The following is a 6,926-nucleotide window of genomic DNA, read 5'->3' on the forward strand; positions in this document are numbered from 1 at the left end:
AAGATTTTGTATTTCCCCCAATTTTTTTTTTTGAAAGGCATTTTTGATCATTCTCATAAGATCTTTTTTAATAATGTCCCAATGTTGTCTGTAAAAAGCCATTGTAAACCCATCTGGCTCCGGAGCTTTGTCAGGGTGGAGGCTCCAAACCGCTTCTCTGACTTCATCCTCGGTGATCTCTTTGTTTATTTCTGTGTTTTGTTGATCACTTATTTTTTTATTTTTTATTTTTTTATTTTTTTATTTTTATTTTTTTATGTGCTGCAAAAATTCTTCATTAACTGCCTGTTGGTCGCTTGTTGTAAGTAGTTCTTTGAAGTAGTTGTGAGCTGCTATTTTTATTTCTTCAGCTCCTTTTATCTCATGCCCATCTACTTGAATCTGTTCAATCTGATTTCTTGCCCTCCTTATTTTCATTGTATTATGAAAAAATGTTGTGTTTTTATCTCCTGATTTCAGCCAGAGACATCTGGATTTCATTCGGCTTTCCTCTTCTTCTTTCCTATTTTGCTTATAAATTTCCAAAAAGATTTCCTTTTCTTGTAGATAATCTTGTTTGCTTTCTTCTTTGTTTTCTTTTTCCTTATAGATGCTGTCCATTTTTTTTTGTAATTCGATTTTCCTAGCTTTATCTCAGATATCATTTTCTCTTGCCCAAATTTTCAAATGCAGCCTTAGATTCTTTAACTTTGTTTCCTAGATGTATTGAGGAGACCCAGTGACACTTTTTTTCCAGCTCTCTTTAATTTGTTTGCCGAATTCTTCCTTGCTGTCCCAAATCGAATTATATCTGAAAGGGAGCAGACCTTGATTTTCGAAATTACCCATGCTTAAAACCATCGGCTTGTGGTCTGAAGCTATTGTGTGGACAATCTTGCTTTTCGCAAGAGTGAAGGTAGCTGATATGTTTTCTTGTATTAGGATTTTGTCCAACCTTTCCTTTATATTATTCTTACTTGTTCTCTTATTACTCCAAGTATACTTTCCATTGCTTGGTGGAATGTCGGTTAATTTATGTTGTTCCATTATTTCTTCAAGAGCTTCTCTTGACGAATCTGAATGATAATTCCCGCCGAATTTTTCTTCAGTGTTCCTGATTAGATTTAAGTCTCCTCCAAGGATTAATTTCCCATTTTGTCTTTCTGCTAGTTCTTCTTTAACCGAATTCCAACAGTGTTCTTTTTCTCTATAGTGATTTGGGGAATATACATTCATAATGCTATACAACTCCTTTGTGTTGAGATCTCTCAGGTCTGTTCTAATCCAGTGATTGCTGATTTTTTGGTTTATTAGTTCCCATTTCCTTTTGTCCCAAATGGTACATATTCCTCTTGAAGCTCCTGTGGCCTCTAGCACTGTTCCTTCATAATTTTTTAATTTTTGAATCAATTTTTGATTTTCTTGCCTGCTTGTTTTGGTCTCTTAGATCATATAAATGTCCGACTTTTCCTTGACTAAAATATCTTTAGCTGCATTGACTTTGAAGATGGTTCTCACCATTTACTATTGTGTTAATGTGATCCTCCCTTTCCTCTTTGCTGAATTTTTTCCTTGTTTCCTATATTTTTCCCAAGAGAGGATTCCATTGGTTTTTGAGTTCCTAGTGCCATTTCTTTTGCGGCTACCTCATCTCTAATTTCCTTATTGGATTTTCTTCCCACCTTTTTTTGTTGATCCCAAGTTTGGGAATTTTCTTTAACTTTATTTCTAGTTAGTATGCATTCCATCGAGGGAGGGGGTGGAGAGGAAATGGTGATGGGGGAGGAGGGTATGAGAGCGAGGGAGTTGGGATTTGATGACGGGGATCTAGGAGAGGGTGGTTCAATAGGGTCTTCCAAGGGCCCAAAGGGGTTTGGAGATGTGTGTATAGGGGGGATACCATTTAGTGAGGGCTGAGAAGTAGTTTCATTTGTTTCCTGGAGCTGTGAGGCATTTGGTATTGATTGCTTATTGATAGGTTTTTTCCTTTTTACTTGTTCCCATGTATTCTCTTGTTCTTCTACATTTTCATGCTCTTTTTTTTAGGACACCTATTAGCAAAATGACTGTACTCATGACATACCTTGCATTTAAATGGGATCTGCTCGTAGTCCAGCTGCTGAATATGCGTCCACTGATCGACCTTGATCTTTATTGCCTCTGGGAGACCTTTTCCAAGATCTACTTCCACACATATTCTGGCACATGTGTGCATGTTATCCTTTGGTTCACATCTGTCTATATACTTTCCCACTGCATTTCCTATAGCCTTGACCGAATCATCTCCCCAGCAGTGAAGTGGAAGGTGCAGAAGTCTGACCCAGACTGGGACTGCGCTTGGAACATCCATTTCTGGGTCGAAATCTGGCGTCCACCTGTTCAGATATAAACCTCTGGAGTCCATGAAGTATGGACCATTTCTAAATATCAGATCTCTGTCTTCCTTTGATTCGAAAAGAAAAGTGTAATACCCCCTTCCACAAAAACATATTGCTATCTTCCCCTAGGTGGTTGCATTCCAGTTTCTTTCAACCCATTTTTGAACTGATTTGGGTGATGGCCATAACCCCGTGAACTGTCCCACAAGTCCGCGTTCTGCCAGAGAAATAGCTGCTCTTCGAGGGAGAGCAGGTGGAAGAGAGATCTTTGGTATATCCTCGAGCTTCTTAACAAATTTGTTGATTGATGGCCTGTTCCTTGGAGCTCCATTCGCAACGATCAGGGATGCGAATGCTTCTTCATTTTCTTCGATTCCTTGGTGAGTGGATGAGGGAGGATCGCCCTCCTCAGAGGGGTGCATGGTCTAAGAGCCTCAGCAGCAGGAGGTTGCCAAGAGAGAGGCCTGCGGGGGCAAGGAGGAAGCTAGGTCTGCACAGCTTCGAGCTGTAGCGCATGCGTCGGGTGAACTACAACTAATGTCAAGAATGTTGTTTGTGAAACACGCACTCTAAAAAAAAACATGGAGACCTTTAAGGAGAAACCAACTACCAAATTCCAATCAAACTAATGTTAGCCTTGATCTGTGGCTAAAATATTGAATGTCACTATCTAGACTTCTTTCTCGCTTGACTCCCAAAAGTCAGAGGTCATACCTATGACAACTATTCTAGAAAGGCTTCCATCTCTCAACCTCTGACCTTCCAACTTCACGACTACTCCGACCGCCAATCTAGACCTTACCCGCACTCGGTTTTAAGTCAAGGTTAGAACTAGTAAATCTATTTAAGTTTTTTGAAGGACCTATGACTTCCAGACTACTTGACTTGTGGGTCCCTTATCTACAAATAAAATTACATTTTTTCTCGATTTGAGCAATATTAATTATTTTTAATTTTTCTTGTTTTTTCTAATAAAAACAGTTGTTAGTCATGTTTCATTATAAGCTAAAAAGAATAGAGTTAAAATTATATATATATATATATATATATATATATATATATATATATATATATATATATATATATAATTTTAACTCTATTTTTTTTAGCTTATATATATATATATATATAAGCTAAAAAAAATAGAGTTAAAATTATATTAGCTTATATATATATATATATAAGCTAAAAAAAATAGAGTTAAAATTATATATATATATATATATATATATATATATATATATATATATATATATATATATAATTTTAACTCTATTTTTTTTAGCTTATATATATATATATATAAGCTAAAAAAAATAGAGTTAAAATTATATATATATATATATATATCTATATATATATATATATATATATATAATGTTAACATTACAATTATGTTTAAGTTTTTTGTTGAGGCTGAAGAAGAATAGCAATCACAAGAAAGAAAAGGAGAATCTGAGTACAGTCAAATGGTTAATGTTTTACGTCACCAAGACAAATATTCTAGAAAGGTTTCCATCTCTGACCTCTGACCATCCGACCTCACGACTACTCTCACCCCCGACCTAAACCTTGCCAAGTATGTAAGCTGTTTCCTTTTACATTTGAAGAGAAAGATACATGATGGTATTTTACATTAGCTTTAAATGTGGATTTTGCCATCATTAGACCAGATAAAGAAACATAAACTTTAAATATGGAATAAGGTTATGCCTCTATCGGTGGCTAAAAAATATGAATGTCACTATCTAAATTGTTTTCTTGTTTGATCGACTAAAGATTGAGGTCGAACCCAAGATGACTATTCTAGAAGGGTTTCCATCTCCCGACCTTCGACCTTCCAACCTCACAACTACTTCGACCCCAGACCTACACCTTGCCTCGACTCAGTTTTAAGTTAGGGTTGGAACCAATAAAGTTATTTAAGTTTTTCGAAGTACCTATGACTCCCCGATTACCCAACTTGGGGGTCCCCCATCTACAAATAAAATAATAAATTTTGTTGATTTGAGCGCTATTCGTTATTTTAAAATTTTTCTAGTTTTTTCTAATAAGAGCAGTCACTAGCCATGTTAGTGCCTAAATCTACCTCAGGTTGAAGAAAGGCAGGTCTAGGGTAACATCAAACCACGCTTAACCTGGTAGCTAGCCCTACCAGGTCATGAGAGGGCTCTCTCCTTGTCAATCTCAATTAGAATATGGAAACTAGGGCTTGAGATGACTGAAATGAATGCTGATGTTAGGCTAGGTATATGGATCAGAGAATTTTGTTTGATTTTAAGTTTTGGTTGTTGGATCAATTGGAGAAGGCAACTTGGGTCTGGGAAATCAAATTAGGGATACAGTCATGTCCTGTGGGGCAGGGTAGACAAGAGCTTATGTACTAGCAAAGGATTGAGATGGTAGAGTAAGACTGCTGAGGAGTTGAGGAGGGCACAAGAAACTATGAATCCTCTTCAAACAGTGAAAACATTGAAAACTAAATGCAATCCCAAGACAAAGCACTGCAAATCTAGTGTATTTTGTCTATTCACCTTGATTCATTTAGTTTAGAAGAAAGAGAGATGTGGATACATACAAAACATCAGAAAAACTCATTACAAACAAGAAACAATACATAACAGTCGAGGCCTCCGGACCTTATGGTCGAGCGATAAATCCCTCACCATATGAATAGTGAGTGACTCCGTCCCTTATGGTCGAGCCCCTACCGGTCCTCTCCTTAACAGTCGAGCCTACTTACGCATTCTCTCCCTCTCCCTCTCCTTAACAATCAAGCACCTAAAGGTCTCCCGGTTGAAAGTAGGAGCCGCCTAGCCTACACCTCCGGTTAGCATCGATCAGGTGGGGCGATGAAGAGAATGAAGTTCGTCGAAGAAATTTGTTTCTTTCACAAGAATCCCACAAAATAGCTGTGAAACCTGGTTTATTCCTTGCCAACTACTGATACAAAATGTTCAGTGAGTCCAACACTTTTGCCAAAGTCCAACCTTTACAAATGAATCAAAAAGTACATGATATAGGCAAGGAAACTACTCAAGCTAGCTATCAGGGTCGAATCCATGAGAAAAGGGGTGGTTTCAACCATATCTAAACTAAGAATAGGAATATAGGCAGTGGAACAACTTGCCTCTAAAACCAAGGAAACCAATTCATTCAGTTCAAAACCACCTTTGACTTGATGTATCTACCCTATTAAGTGTTTTACATCCATAATTACATCAAATTACATCATTTACCATGCTAAATTCACCAAGAGAGCAAGAAAAAGTCAATTGTAGAGAAAACTAGGCGAAATCTGGAAAATCAGGCAAAACTGGCAAAATTCATCCTATGTGCAGTGCTTTTTCTAGGCCAATTTTGGAAGGCTTCCCGGAGTCCAAATCAGGTGCAGGATAGCTCATTGGAAATCTTGATGAGTCTACTTTTTGGAACAACTTGAATTTCTAAATTTGGAGTCCATTTGCCCCTCCAAAAATTTATTCTCCCAAGACTGCTTCCTGTGTGGCAAAAAAGTGGCAGAGAGGGCACTTTTTGGGTGTTTTTTGCCCTTTAGGAGACCTAGAACTTGTCCAAAATTCTCAACCATTTCTGAGCTTCCATATTTTTTCATGCTGATTCCAAAAATATAAACTTTTTTGCAAATGGATGCCCCCAACAAGCTGAAAAAACGTACTTTTTACATTAAAAATTTCAAAATTGACAAAAATTTCTCCAAATCTCTGAAAATTTGGCATGATTGACCCTTGTTAAGTGCTTTGATGAGCCAATGATGCTTCAGCCAAGATCTTGAGTTTATCTTGCTCTTTTTTTCTCCTCAAAGCTCTTTTTAGCTTAGCCTTTAACCTCTTCACCCTTATGTTGCAAATTTTATTCCGGGTTAAGTAATGATAGGCCATATGGCGCAACATTTTCTTCTCTTTGTTGGCTTTCTCAAGCATCTTCTCAAGGTGAATGTTCACCCTCTCCAACCATGATTCTCAGTCATCCTCAATTTCTTGCTCAAGGGAGGTCATTTTGATCTTTCTCTTCTTTGCCATTTGCCTCTTTTCCCTAATCATTTGTAGCTCCATAATAGCTTGCTTATCTTCCAGTTGCTTGTTTTCCTGCTCAAGAAAGTTGATGATCCATTTGGCCCTCTCAAGGTTAAGTGATAAGGCTTGTATTTCAGCCTCCTTCTCTTTGATAATCATGTCCTTGAGTTTTGAGCTTTGAGAGCCCAAATCAGTGACATCCTCCTCAATCAAAATAAAATCTTTGTCTTGCCCTTCAGTAGGGCCCTCCTCATGCATCTTTTGTTTCCCTTTGTCTTTGCTCTTTGACTGCTGGCCAACCTGTATAGCTGGAGAAGAAGGCAAAGCCCCTTTCACCCCTAGTGAAGATAACATTTGCCTGTGGTCCGGTGAAGAAAACGAGACCCCTTCCACCCCTGGTGGAGATAGTACTCGTTTGGCAGCAGCAAAAAGCCTCCTGGTGCCTCTCTCATAGGTGACAAACATCGACACACCTGTAGTTTCAGTCTCATGAACACTTGGCTGTCCTGATGGCCCTCCTTCCTCTTGAGGCACT

This window comes from Pinus tabuliformis, chromosome 2_2 (genome assembly GCF_031772625.1).
Source record: "Pinus tabuliformis cultivar Carrire ecotype Pingquan chromosome 2_2, CPIR1, whole genome shotgun sequence".
Lineage (NCBI taxonomy): Eukaryota > Viridiplantae > Streptophyta > Pinopsida > Pinales > Pinaceae > Pinus > Pinus tabuliformis.